This window comes from Camelus ferus, chromosome 11 (assembly GCF_009834535.1).
Source record: "Camelus ferus isolate YT-003-E chromosome 11, BCGSAC_Cfer_1.0, whole genome shotgun sequence".
NCBI classification, from domain to species: domain Eukaryota; kingdom Metazoa; phylum Chordata; class Mammalia; order Artiodactyla; family Camelidae; genus Camelus; species Camelus ferus.
This window is the reverse complement of record NC_045706.1, coordinates 16,351,651-16,366,603: the sequence shown is the minus strand read 5'-3', so window position 1 is coordinate 16,366,603 and position 14,953 is coordinate 16,351,651. Positions and strand designations below refer to the sequence as shown.

At 38.6% G+C, this 14,953-nt stretch overlaps 1 protein-coding gene and 2 non-coding genes across 9 annotated transcripts in view; 1 reads left to right on the top strand and 2 right to left on the bottom strand.

Annotated features, from left to right (window-relative positions):
- The window catches only part of VTI1A (vesicle transport through interaction with t-SNAREs 1A), a 341,791-nt gene that overhangs the window by 128,244 nt on the left and 198,594 nt on the right, over window positions 1-14,953 (top strand). The gene's annotated exons all lie outside the window — the stretch shown is intronic.
- On the bottom strand, window positions 6,410-6,491 carry LOC116667425. Its single transcript, XR_004324302.1, has one exon. It is a non-coding gene; the product is annotated as a small nucleolar RNA SNORD24 (small nucleolar RNA).
- LOC116667387 lies at window positions 6,646-6,707 on the bottom strand. Its single transcript, XR_004324276.1, has one exon. It is a non-coding gene; the product is annotated as a small nucleolar RNA SNORD75 (small nucleolar RNA).

Here is a 14,953-nt window from a genome sequence, read left to right as displayed (position 1 = left end):
TTTTTTGTTTTGTTTTGTTTTGCTGGGAATTGGACCCAGGACCTTGTGGATGCTAAGCACGCACTCTACTACTGAGCTATTACCCTCCCACCCTCCCACCTCTACTGTTCTTGAAGTACTGAAATTTTAAATTTGATGTGGCAGAATTTTTTCTTTTTAAAAAATGTTTTTCTTTGAATTTATGTTCAGAAAAACCTTTCCTGTTATAACTAAGACCAAAAACAAACTCTTACTTTCCTTCTAATTCCTTTGTGGTTCTATATGTTACTTCTTGGTTTCTTGTCTGGTTCTCATTCTTTGGCACTAACTTGGATTGGAAGTTCAAGAATGAGACAGATCTGGAAGAGTCTGGACTCTTGTGCTCACCGTGACCTCTGAGAATTGATTGAACCTCTCTGGGTCGGATTCTTTGTCTGTAAATGTTAAAGGTAAAACCTAACCTGTGAGGCCTAAATGAGGGGACGAATAAAACACTGAGCTCAGGGCCTGGCACACGGTAAATGCTAAAATCAAAAACAAAAAACCCCCACCAATTTATTCTAGTTGCTTTCTTCAGAGTAACATTATCAGACCACCATTTGAAGACCCAAGACTCAGTTGGCTTCCCCTAGTATATGTGACATCTTGATTTGGGGCTGTCTCCAGTTTGACCCCTTTCTCTGAAGTCTCTCTAATTATCTAAAGTGTATGGTTGTATTTTCATTTGTGCAGCCAGTTTATGTACTGTTTATTGAAAGGTCTCTTCCTTCTCATCTGAATCATTCTTTTCCTTCTGTTCAGTCTTCAAATGCACCTTTCTATTCTCTTTAGCCTTTGACTGACATTTCTGTGAAGCATTTTGTGATGTGCATTTAGAACACTATGTAAAAATAAGCCGCATTGTGTTATTTAAATATTTAGAGGGCTTTGTAGCCTTGCAGGCTATTTTTAAAATGACCTTTAAAACCATTTGCAAAGAAGACAAAAGTAACGGGGAGAAAGCATAACCTTTTAATGTTTCCTTCATTAGCAGTGTTCTCTCCCTTGGATGTATTGTCTTGCTTTGATAGCTCATAATGTAGGATACATCAAAGACCCAAATAATGGAGAACAATGGAGGACGATTTTTAAAAGCTTATTTTGTATTATTGCTGCCACCATTAGGTGTCATATGGAAAAGATCCCCTCCTTTAAAAAAAAATAATAACCTGGACTCATGATTGATTTTCCATGTACTGTGGGCCCTCTCTGGAATGCAAGTATGTGAATAAAGGCCTGCTACATATTCATACATGAACTGGGCCTTTCCGGTTTTCTCAGACTTTGCTTTTGTGAAATGATTTTATTTTTTGAGAGGAGACAACCAATCTACATTGTATCTGATTTAGTAATAACAGGAAACCAGGTTGTAGTAAGATACTGCCGGTACCCCTTCCTTCATTCAATCCTCCATTCACTGTTTCTTCAAAATATACCAGTTACTCTTCAACAGTGTTCTAGGTCTGGAGCCAGAGCAAAAGCCACTCTTCTAGAAACTTCCTTGAGAAGCAAGGGTGAGAGAGACAGGAGGCCAGGGGCTGCTTCGGCAGCTAGGAGGGTCGAATTTGGGGCTGAGTGAGGCTGTAGTGAGGTAGCAGACAGGACACAAGGAGGGGTCTGACTGGGCTAAGAGCATATTAAGCTAGAGAAAGCAGGGAGCTGGAATGTGGGTGTCTTTGGTACTGGGTGGATGGGGGACAGGCACATTAGACCGACTTCCTTTATTTTAAAATAGAATCAGGACTTAGAGAAGATACTAGCCTTGGATCTTGTAGTTTAGCTAGGGCAGGCATATTTATGTGAACAGTTAAGTATTAGGGCAAAATAGTATATGGCGGGTGCCAGGGAGTGGACAGCCAACAAGCACTGGAGGAAAAGGCCTTTGTGGAGGGCTTCTAATACCAGACACTTTGTTCTCGACTCAGAGAGAAATATGATATCCCAGCGCAGGGCCTGGCACACAGAGGGCAACTCAATAAGTATTTTTAAACTAAATTATATCATGTGTTTTGCATTTATTATCTCATTATCATTATAAAATAGATACCATTATTATCTCGTTTTCTAGAATCAGAAATTAAGGTTTAGAGAAGCTAAGAATCATGTCCAAGTTCACGCAGCTGATGTGTGATGAAGCAGGTTTTAAATCCAGGGTTGTCTGACTCAGAGCCCCAGTTATTAACCTCCAGGATGATCACAAAACATTTCTGAGAAATGAAATATTTGAAAACAATGTTCAGTAGATAGAATAATGCCCCTCTCCCTCAAGATGTCCTGTGAATATATTATTTTAATGGCAGAAGGGACTTGGCAGATGTGACTGGTGATGCTCTTAAGATGGGAAGATTATCCTGGATTATCTAAGTCATCCCATTGAAATCACTAGGGTCCTAATCAGAGGAAGGCAAGAGTGTTAGAGTCAGAGAAGGAAATGTGATGATGGAAGCAGAGGTCAGACAGAGAGATTTGAAGATACTATGCCACTCACTTTAAGGCTGGAAGAAGGGGCCACAAGCCAAGGAATGTTGGTGCCTCTAGAAGCTGGAAAAGGCAAGGAAACACATCTTCCCCTAGAACCTTCAAAAGGAACACAGCCCTATCAACACCCTGGTTTGAGACCAGTAAGATCCATTTCAGACTTCAGACTTCCAAAACTATGAGAATAAATCTGTGTTCTTTTAAACCATTAAGTTTGTGGTAATTTGTTACAGCAGCAGTAGGAGGCTAATACACAGTGCTGCAAAAAGATTAGTTTAGCAATGAAAAAAACAGAATGAAGCCACACAGAGAGACTGAAGACAAGACCGGCGAGAAGGCTGTTGCAACCATCCAGCCCTCAGCTGACTTGGGACTATGTCTCTTCTTCACCTTTTATTTCCTTGCTGACACAGATTGTGTCTTTTGGGTTGACTAGTCATAGTTGGGACCGGTAAATTTTCCACTCATTTTTTTTCTTATATTAACAGCCTCACTTGAAAATAAATGAGGGGAATTATTCTTTGGGGAATTGAGGAGTTGAGGAGAATTAGCTAATTTTATTCCTAAGGGGGGAAAATGATGATTTCCCATGTCTCCCCAAATCTTCCTTTACCACATGTGTATATGACATACATTGAGTAGGAACCTATATTAGGTTGGTTTTTCCCTTGAGTCAGCAGCACAAAGTTGGCTAGGACAATATAAAATACATTTTTATTCTTTTAAGAATCCTACACGGTGCAGCGTGAGAGTGAGAACAAGAGATAAAGAAAAAGGTGGCAAATAATGGGGAAGTATCACTTTCACTTATACATGGAAAAAAATTGGCTGCAATTTGGAATTTCTAGAGGAAATCACAGACATACTGTCTAACATACAATGACCGAGGTGATGTCTAGATTAAACATTCATGTTCTGTCATATGACTATTTGCTGAAATATTTATGGTAGAATATACTTCATTCTTTTTTATGATTAAAGTTTGCCCAAAATGTACATGCTTATTTATGCCTCTGGGATTAGGGTCAACTGTTGATGTGGTAGGCAACAGATTAAAGTAACTTTATTTTTTAAATTCACTATACTTAATAGGTTGTACGTGGGCTTTAAAGTATACCAGTTAATTTTAACCTTATAGCCTCAAAAGCATGTAGATGTTTAAATAGATTGTGGCTGTATTCCCGTAAATCTCACATTTGTATCTCCAGCTGTGGACTTATATCTAGCTACCTACCTGACATGTCCAATTGACTGCTATTTGTCAACTCAAGCTTAATGTGTCCAGAACAGAACTCTTACTTCCCCACATCCTTCTCTCTTTCCAGTGTCCTTTATCTCAATGGAAATTTGTTTCCATTTCGTTGTTCAAACCAAAACCTTGGAGCCAACTTGGATTCCTCTCTCTGTCTCACCCCTCACATCCAATCCATCAGCAGCTCCTGGAGGCTCTGCCTTCTAAGGACTTCCCAAAGCTGACCACTTCTCTGCACCATCACTGTTACCACCCTGATCCAGCAGCACCTCTGCCTTGCGCTGCTGTGGTGGTCTCCTAATTGATCTCCCTTCTACAACGGCCCCCATATATTCTTTTTTTAATCGTTAGCAGCCAGGTGCTTTGAAATCTTAAATCAGATGAAGTCATCCTATGATCAGACCATCCAGTAACTTGTATCACATTTGGCACAAAACCCAGTCTTTACTGTGCATGGTCCACATGGCCTCCCGTTATTGGGCCACTTAGCCCTCCAACCATAATTCCTACCACTCTTCTTTACCCGACTTTCTGAAATGCCTAGCACTTTCTTGCCAGAGCATCTCTGTTCTTGCTAGTACTTCTGCCCAGAAACCCTGCTCCCAGATATTCCCTAGGGTTCACACTTGCTTTGTTCATGTGTGGCCGCCTCAGAAAGCTCTTTCCTGACCACCTTGTCTAAAATACTGTCTCTTGCATTCTCCTCTTACCCTACACTTATCACAGCCCGACTTTGTAGTCTATATTTATATGTCCTTTTTTTTGGCATCAGAAGTTAAAGTCTAGGAGACCAGGTCTGTTTTGGTCTCTGCTGTGTCTGTAGCTCCTAAAAGAGTGCCTGGTCAAAAGTGAAGTGTTCAAAAAATCATGAATGATTAAATGAATTTTTACAACCGTTTAAAATTAGTGTTGGGTGTGAATTACATTATGACAGTTATTTGTAGTCATTCATTGAGAGCATGAGTATGTACGTACAAATATTCTGTCTGCTGTGTGCAGAACAGTTCTTCATGCTAAGGATTCTGAATAGGCAAATATGAATAAAGTGCAGTCCTGTGCTTCCCCTCAAAGCATTTACAGTCTAAAAAAGGAGATAAATTTCAGTAAATGTTGGGTTGCCAAGTCTAACTTGTAGTGACTCTGAATACTTGAATCATGTTGCAAGGATGTTCTTCGGAGCGTCAAAGAAGGAAGTACTTAACTCCAGTTCCTGAGATTAGGGAAATCTTCATGAGAGGGAGAGGTGAAGTCTGGCCTGGCTTTTGGACAGTGAGTAATATTTGAATATGTGGAAAAGGCATTCTGAGTGAAGGGAACTGCTTAAATAAATGTACAAAGGCAGGAAAGTCCAAGGTGCTTTTCTGAAGGAAAATACTGACCAACAAGAAGCCAAAATCAATAATACCCCAATGACAGTAAATATTGATGTTCAGTAAAAACCGGTTGGCATGTCTGCTACACATAAACACTATTGCTCATATTCAAAACATGCTGGACTAAAATTCTGAGTCACAATATTTGCTGTATTTAGCATATTTAAACATTTCTTTCTATAGGAAAACTTTTGTAAATGTGCCTGGTCTAATTTATTTCATACCAACCAGGTGCTCCGAGCTTTGTCGACATTCTTTTTATTTACTGTTTCTCTGGTATTTGGCCACTTTTATTCGTTGTTCCATGCCTCATCCTAGGAAGTAGTAGGTCTGTCCTGTTTGCTTTCAGAAGTGTGACTGACCAGCATGACCCTTGACCTTTAAGCTGATGAGCAATAGGAGTTCTCCAGTTATTCCATCATGAAACAAGGATTCTCTGTAACAAATATCATCAGTAAGGCAAGAAAAGAGAAGTGGCATGTGCTGTAAGGTGTCATTATCTGTTAATGAGAATGGTTCACATTTTAGTGTTTTTAGGAGTAATTTTTCTCAAGGACTTTGAGAAATGGAATAAACAAACACATTTGAAACTGGATTTAGATTTTGATAGAACATGAATGGTCACAACTAGGGCCCTTTGGTGCCCTAGAACTATTCCCATAGAGATAGACAGTATATTTCCATAAATTCTTAAGAAAACATGTGGGTGGAGTCTAACCCACATTCTTCTAATTGCTGGGGTTAAAGGCCATTAAGAACAGGAAGAGCTGAAAAATGCAGGCATTAGTTCCTCACATGACAATCGCTCTAAATAGAAGGCCATTTCATAGACTGCAATTTTTTTTTTTTTTGGTTTATAATTATTTATTAGAATTCAAAGCTGTTTGCTCTTCTATCCCAGGAGCATCCATTCAGCTACCTCTCAACTGGTAAATTGCATTTGACTGCTGCTGTGAAATGCCCCTTAAATCTTAGGGTAACAGGTCTGCCTCTGCTTAAAACTCCTTCTTCCATGTCTTGTAGCAACCCATCTCTTCACACCTTTATACAAAAGCTCTCTGAAATCTGCACCCCAAGCAAGCCATCCAGAAAAAATCATATACCCGGTAGCAAAAAACTTCCAGACATGTCAAAAACTCAAGTCCACTCCTTCAACTTCCAGGCTAATTCTGCTTAGCGCCTGTTTGCCCATGAGTACAGCGTAAAGCCTCTGCTGTAGGACCTGGGAATAAACAGTTTCATGTAAACTTAGGTGCAGTCTCAACGGTCTCTCAATCACCATTTTGTGTGCCTCAGTTAGGATAAAGGTGGTAGTAATTCTCATCATCCTCACAGTCAAGAGTAGCAAATAAAATGTCATCATTGTGGCACATTCAGTAGACTTTCAACCCAACTTTACTGTTTGAGGGTATTTCAGTAACTCACCCCAGTAACAGGTCTCATCCATTTGGCACGTTATAAAACAAAGAATATCCAATGGAACGTTTTGTGCCACTAAGTTAATCATTAACATCTCACCATTTAAGCCTCAAAATAAAATTGTTCAGAAATCCATTCTGCCCACTACTTTTAAACCATCACAGGCTTAGACTTCATTTTTTAATGTGAGCATTTCTAAAGTTAACACGAGCAATGGAATGTCAAAAGTGAAAATTAAGTCATTAATTCTAGCATATTCCTTTCCTAATTAAGAGTAATTATACTAGGGGCTAGGTCTTATTCACCCTTTGACCTCAACCTTGCCCAGTGCCCAAGACTTAATGTTCGCTGAGTGAATGAAATTTTTTTTTCCCTCAAATCTTTTGCTTAGGCAGGTTGACAAATGCAAGAGGCATACCCTGAATGTTGCTGAAAATGAACAATTGGTATGCAAAAGTTCAGCAAAATTCAGCCGAAGCAGCCTAGGACTTAAAGAATAAGCTCAAAAAATTAAGGAAAATGGAGACTTATCAAAGCTTTCTCCTAGATTGATCCTTAATCCTGAAATGTTTATCTTTAATTTGGAAACCTTTCAAATCCCTCGAATAGTTCTAATACCTTTTGATAACAAATTTTGAAATACCTCAAATAAACTCGAAACTCTGATTGTTTTTAATTGTAGAAATATTGAGACCTGTGGATTTATAAGACATTCTGATGAGCTTAAAATTAAGAATATTATCAGGTAATCTTTAGGAAGCAGCTATATACCATATGTTTATAAGGGATGCATACGTTAAGAAATTGTGGTCAAAATGTCAAACAGTAAAACAGCAGAGTTCAAGCTAGTTCACATCAATATTTATGTTAATTTTGTAAACATTTATTTGGGTGATTTTTCTTAATAGACTGAGCTTTAGAGAAGCACCTTTATGGAAACACATCAAGGATCAATTTCTTAAAAAAATCGTTGTCCACATAGAACTACATGATAATGTTGTCCGTATAGCCTGCTATGCAAAAATGTGCTGCTTAATTTTTTAAAAACCTGTTACACGACTGAGACAGTCATTATGTCAACTAAATAGTTATTAGGAGTCAGGAGTGTTTATTGTTAATAGTATTTTATTTTTAATCCATTAAATAAAATGTGGAGACTAGCGGAGTGGGTTCCTTTCAGGCGTCTGGTAATTAATTATGATGTATTTTGCCTCAGTCGTATGGCCTTGCTGGCTGTGTAACGCAGCCGCACCAAGGGGAAAAATGACTTGTTTAAGCTGATTTGGACCTTGTGGCATTTAACTGTGTAACATTAAGTGTACCAGGCTAAACCCTGATGAATGTAGACACTGATTAACTGGGACCTTGTGGACAACCTAATGAGATTAAGAGCCCGTTTCCTCATATCCCAGAGGCTTTGAGAGACTACCTGTCCCACAGAAGTCTTTTGGTCCTGATGGTGTGGCCGCTCTTGTCACTGATGTACTCAGAGGTATAGAAGGTTTTGTATAATTTTTCAGTCATATTCATTGTCTCTTTTTTCTGAGTATAAGCAGTCATTGTTTTGTTTTGGTTTGTGTTTGGTTTGATTTTGAACCATGTCAACGGTAATAGTACTTTTCTGAAGTGTCAAGATTTGTCCCATTCAGATTGTTTTCCCCTAGAGATTGACACTGTTTTACTTGTACTTTTTCACACTTTGGATCTCCAAATATGTCCTAGGAATTTCTGAAGTCCCTTCCCCTTTCATAAGATGCTCACAGATTTCTTTTTTTTTTTTTTAATTTTTTTAATTTTAAAAATTTAAAGTTGAAGTAGAATTGAATTAGAATGTTGTGTTACTGTTGGTGGGAATGCAGTTTGGTGCAGCGCTGGAAAACAGTATGGAGATTCCTCAAAAGACTAGGAGTAGACTTACCATATGGCCCAGGAATCTCGCTCCTGGGCATATATCCAGAGGGATCCTTAATTCAAAAAGACACCTGCACCCCAGTGTTCATAGCAGCACTATTTACAATAGCCAAGACTTGGAAACAGCCTAAATGTCCACTGACAGATGACTGGATAAAGAAGATGTGGTGTATTTATACAATGGCCTACTACTCAGTCATTAAAAATGATAAAATAATGCTATTTGCAGCAACATGGATGGCTCTGGAGAATGTCATTCTAAGTGAAGTAAGCCAGAAAGAGAAAGAAAAATACCATATGATATCACTCATATGTGGAATCTAAAAAAAAAAAAAAAGACAAATAAACTTATATATAAAACAGAAACAGACTCACAGACTTGTGGTTGCCAAGGGGGAGAGAGGTGGGAAGGGATAAACTGGGAGTTCAAGGTTTGCAGATACTGATTGGTATATATAAAATAGATAAACAAGTTTATACTGTATAGCACAGGGAAATATATTCAATATCTTGTAGTAGCTTACAGTGAAAAAGAATATGAAAATGAATATATGTATATTCATATATGTGCTATACACCAGAAACTGACACAACATTGTAAACTGACTATACCTCAGTAAAAAAAAAATGTTGTGTAAGTTTCTGGTGTTACAGCATAGTGATTCATTTATACATATATATATTCTTTTTCATATTCTTTTTCATTATAGGTTATTACAAGCTATTGAATATAGTTCCCCATGCTATACAGTAGAACCTTCTTATTTATCTATTTTGTATATGGTATTCTGCGCCTGCTAATCCCAAACTCCTAATTTATCCCTCCACCCACCCTTTCCCCTTGGGTAACCAGAAGTTTGTTTTCTATGTCTGCTCACAGATTTCTTAGACAGTCAAAAGGGGCATTACATCTTCAGACCAGCTCAGTAAATGACAAACAAGAATATCTTCCTGTCACCCCTGTTATCACCCCCTACCTGCCACCTCCTCCCCTGCTCCCCACCCCACCCCCATATACACAGCTGTGACTTCTGATTACCTGTAAAGGAGAAAAAACAGTTACTGTTGGCATTTAGCAATACCTGATAATAATAAAACCTTCATGAGTTCATCATCCTTAAAAAGCAATTCATTTAAGTCCTTCTGGCTCACAGTTTCTTGGCAGCGTTTCCCACTGCCCAGTGTGCTGTACATTTAGGATTTGGGGCTGTTGGTGCCAGATCAACACGCTTTAGAAATAAGCTCCTCTTTTTTTTTTTTCATCTGGGAGTTAACCAATGGTTCAAGGATAAGAGTAAACCAGTATAGAATGGAAGCCAAACCATTTAGTCTGTTGTTAATTTTGCATAGTGGGTGCTCGGGGGCCAGAGTGCCTGGGGTTGAATCCAACATTGCCTCTGCCGCTAACTGTGTTGGTTTGGGTAAGTTATTCAATCTCTTTATACCTCATTTTCGTCACCTATGTAATGGGGCTCTTAACAACTTCATGGATGATTAAGAAGATACATCTACCCAGTACCTCTTTTAAAATAAATAAGTAAATAAATAAAACCTAGTTACCTCCCCCCAAAACAAAAACTAAACATAAAAATAAATAAATAACAAAGAAATACATCTAAGGAGTTATACACATAAAGGGTTAAAACTCATATGTGTAAAGAATTGGGACAACACCTAACACAAAGTAGGACCTCAGTAATTTGTGATTATATCTTTGTTTTTCTGTCTCTATCTCTCCCTCTCCTCACTCTCCATCATCCCCTCTTTCAATTTTTGCTTTCTCATGATTCTCCAAAGAACCGAAGGTACACTAGAGTTAAAGAAAAGCAGGACAAAGAGAAAATAATAACTACTTTAAAGTTATTCAGAAATTCATTCTCTAAGGTTCTACACATTCATTAGAAGTGGTTTATAAGCTTGCCTCGAACTGCCTATTTGACCAAAGAGGAAATTCTGATCAGTTCTGAGTTAAAGTAACCAAAAGATAAAACATACAAGGGGGTTTGGAAAAGCACAGCTTCCCTCAGCCCCGAGTTTTGAATGTCACTCTTCTCCTGGGCCCTCCCAGCAGGGATGCTGTGGGATGTGGTGGACAATGTCTTCAACATTATCCTTCATATTATTTCTCAAGTTCAAACAAATATGGGACTAGGGCAGCACTCCCAGATTTATTTGATCACAAGCCCTTTTTTACAGAGCATCTTGCTAAACTAGCATTCCACCAGATGCTTCCTGCAAGTGGGGAATTACCTATGTCTATGAACGTGGTAAATTGGAAAGTTCAAGAAAAGAGAAAATCCAGCATTCTGGTTAAAAGGGCTTTATAGTATGTGTATATATTTGCCTGCTTACAGTCCATGGACATGTCTTTGAGTGTTCTTGGAGCTTTCAAATAATTTGAAACTGCTATGCACACAGAAACTACTGATTATTTTGCTTCTAGATTTCAGTCTGGTTCTACATAGCACCTCTTTCTTATGGAGCGATTTGCGCATATTCCTGTATACCAGGCTACTTATAGAAAACAAATAAATGAACTTGAAAAAAAAATTTTTTAAACTCTGCGAAAGTTAAAGTCTAAAAGAGATTACAAAACATCAAATTTCTGATCCTTCATGTATAATTTATGATCTGATGACCTTGGCTAATTAGTGGCATATTTCTTAGTATGCAGTGGTGATCACTGAGTACAATTTTACCCATGTAAGTAAATGAGGTATTCCTCTCATTTAGAATAGTGTAATAAAAAGATGTCAGAAATGGACATTTCCCTCAACTCAAGTGGGTTCACCATCTAGAAGTTGTCAATTTTGAGTTAATTTATTAGTTAAATATATAACTGTGTACATGTGCATAATGTTTGTCTGACTATTATATCTCTCTTGTGATTAGCCTCTTCTGAAAATTTGTGCGGGGGGGAAATAAAGTCGAAAAATTCCTTTTGGTGTATGTGGTAACTTTTTCCCCCTAGAGCTGGGTTATTTTTGGTTTCAGTGGTCTTCCTGACCCACACTAAGTCGTCCAACTGCCTTTCCAACCTAATCTCCACCACGCTCAGGCTCCACCTTCCACAGATTTTTACTTGACCCCCTCCAAGTCCCCCTCATCCCCAAGAGTGTGACAAACCCTGACCTGGCTCCTGGGGGTAACAGATGTGGAACAATCAGTGTGGTATCTCCTTCCCTTTCTTCGCCCCCTGATGTATCCTGAGGAGGCTGGGCATGGTGCACACTAGGAGCTGTATTAAAAGGGAAGGAAACGTGCAGGAGAGTAAACGAGTAATCCAGGAGGTAGAAGAAGAAGGGATAATTGGTTCCCCCACTTTTCCAAGCAGAAGAAGAAGGACAAGCTCATAGCTGTGCTCACTTTTTTCCACTACAGCCTCTCTGGCTTCTGAACCTGTAGCCAAGTGTGCTGCTTCTAATTGCATGGATTTGCCTACTTCCAGAGACTGTTCCATAGACACTGGAAGCCCACCTCTCCGTCTGTCTCCATCAGGAGTAGAATGGACAGATGGGGTGAAAACAATAGGTGTTTTTATTACAGCTAAGAATCATACCTATTCAGTCAAGTCCATCCTATACTTGCAGCCCCCCCGTATAGCCCCCACAATAATGCTTACTTAGGAAGACCTGACAGATAAAGGAAAGGAATAAAGTAGGTCGGGCATAGGACAAAGGGGCCTGGGGGAAACTAGCATACAGCCTATCCCTAGAAGAGGTAACTGTGAGGGAGGGTGAATTTGAAATTACTAGATGGTCCCACTTTTCAAGCAAAGCAAGAAATTCAAATATTCTCATGGAAGTTCTCCATTTTTTAAAACCCTGTGTGGGTCAAACAAAACTCATCTGTGAGCCACATACAATCTTTGGGTCATCGTGTGCTAGTCTGATCTAAATCTTCCCCTCCTTGAGTTTCTCCTCCTTCACCAAGTCTTCCTGCTTGCATCACTCCATATGGGCTGCAGGGATCAGAAGTCTTGCCTGGGGCTGGAAAATCTGCTTCCAAGCTCATTCAAATAACTGCTGTCTGGAGACCTCAGAGTTTTATTCCACCCCTTGGGCCTCTCCATAGGTGACAGTACTCACAGCATGGAAACTGGCTTCTCCCAGTTTCTTCTCTTGAGCAAATGGTCCAAGAAAGAGTGCAGGTTAAAACAGTCAAGACAAAAGCCCTGATGTCTTTTTACCTAATCTTGGCGTTGAGGTATCATCCCTTGTGCAGTGTTCTACCCATCACATGGACCAACCCTGATACAGTGTGGCAGGGACTACACAGGGTGTGGATGCCAGGCAGTGGGAATCACGGGGTGTCATGTCTTCTTGGAGGCCGGCTCACACAGCACTTACTGTAAATGCTTTCTGAAATACAAACACTCACCCCAGGCCTTCCTCCTTTGAAAAGTTTCACTTTAAGCCCTTTTAGAATTACTTAAAGACATCCTCCCAGTAGTATTAGACGGGGACTTCCATATCATTTGCAGTACAGTTACGTATCTGTTTAACCAGCTGTTTAATTTTTACAACAAAGTACACCCAGTCCTCTAGATGTGATCAGTACAGCACCGTGTGTATAAATAGAACACTTAAGGGGTTCTTGAGGAAGCAGTGTGAATGATTTGCCAAGGAAAAATGATACACAAGGGCTGTGGGCCACTGGACCATAGTTTTTAAGTTTGTAGGTATTAGTTCTTTTCTATATTTAGGTCATTGAAAGAACCACTTAAACCACATATAGACATGCTGGCAAATATGTTGAGTCAATGGTGTAATTATTTATTTCATGAAGGGGAAATAGGCCTTTTATATAACAATCTTACAATAAGTGTCATTTTTTTATGTGGAAAAATAAGCACCTGTCATTTTCTTGTTATTCTAAGGTCGGAACCTACCACAGAGATTTTAATATTTGAAAACTATTCCACTCGCTGGAATCTCAGCATTTAAAATGATGATTTTCTTAAGATGCCGCATTCTGATACACTGTAGCTGACCTTTCTTGGTCAGAAAAATAAAATCTTCATCACCTCTTGTTTCTTACTCTACTCTTTCCAAACTGCTTGGAAATGGGATTAAATGATCAGGATGCATTTTCATCCTTCAGCATTTTAATTAGCATTTGTCTGTTGGTATAGCTATCATGAGATTTAGCAGCTTTTGCAATCACTAGACCTTCAGTCAAATATTTGTACTTTAGAAATTGTCTTAACTAAGTTAACTAGTAAAAATGGGGTTGGAAGTAAAAATGGAATGGAATGGGGTTAAAATCTATGGAAAGAATTCTCATCAGAAAAAAATTTTTTGTGGGATATATGGTTATGATAAAGACTCAGGGGATCTTATTTTATTTATATATCAGTAAATTTTAAGAAGTTCCTCTTAAACTGTGCTGCTTACGGCTCCTGAAAAAAACTGGGTATATGCTTTGTGGAGGGATTAAGTGAAGAGGTATAGGGTTGCTTTTTAAAACAGAATTCATTAAAAGAAGAACTTACTCCGAGAACAGGAAGCAAGTAATGTTGAACAAACACTTTAAATGGTTAAATTAATGAAGATGGTCTCAGCTTTGATGATCATTAGGAAAATATAAAATGTCTTTTTGGGTGGCTAAAAAGTAGCTTTAAAAGTAATTACATTTATGGTAATGATGAAAAAAACTCCAAAATAATTTGACAGTATAAATTCTGAGGATAGGGCTCATATCTTATTAATTTTTAAAATCCCCTTCCTGAATCTAATACTTTGAATATAGTAGACAGACAGTAAATATTGGATAGAAAAATGTATAATATGGTAGATTTTACTAATTTAAATATTTGACTCTATTTCTGCATAGAAGCCATGTTCTTGTTTTAAGAAATATCCTAATTCTTAAAGTCTTTCTTCTAAATATTCTGTCATCATGAAATTATTGTGAGTATTTATCTGTGTGCACCCCTCCCTGCCATATCATCACCCCTCAGTGAAAAAAAATCACATTGGTGAGGTAAATGCACTGTTTGTTTGGCAAATTCAGTGATGCCTCATGGACCAGTGGTCTCAAATGCGCGTGGTAGGGGGCTTGCTGGTGAAGCCCCTTAGGCAAATCACTTCATTCTGAATAGGACTGTGACTCTTACTTGTAAAGGATGGAGAAGTTTAGCCATATTATCATGAAATAATGCCAGTGTAGACCCAGACATTTTTAAAGACTGCACCCCAGCTTTTAAGTGAAATATTCCCCCCCCCCAATTGTGCTAAATACACAGGAAAAGAGAAAAAAGCTGACCCTTCACACAGATACTGAATTCATAAAATATTCAGGCTTGAGAGATGCTAGACCAAATGCTTGTTATATACACGTAGCATCAGTTTGAAACGAGGTGCACTTAGCATGTCTTCTTCTGATTAAAATCATCTTCAGTGTTCCAGAGGAGTCAAAGAAAGTGCATACATTTCTAGTCTTTTTTTTTTTTTCAAGTTTTTTCAAGATCATTTGCTTAGGATGGCTCTGTGGCTAAGCC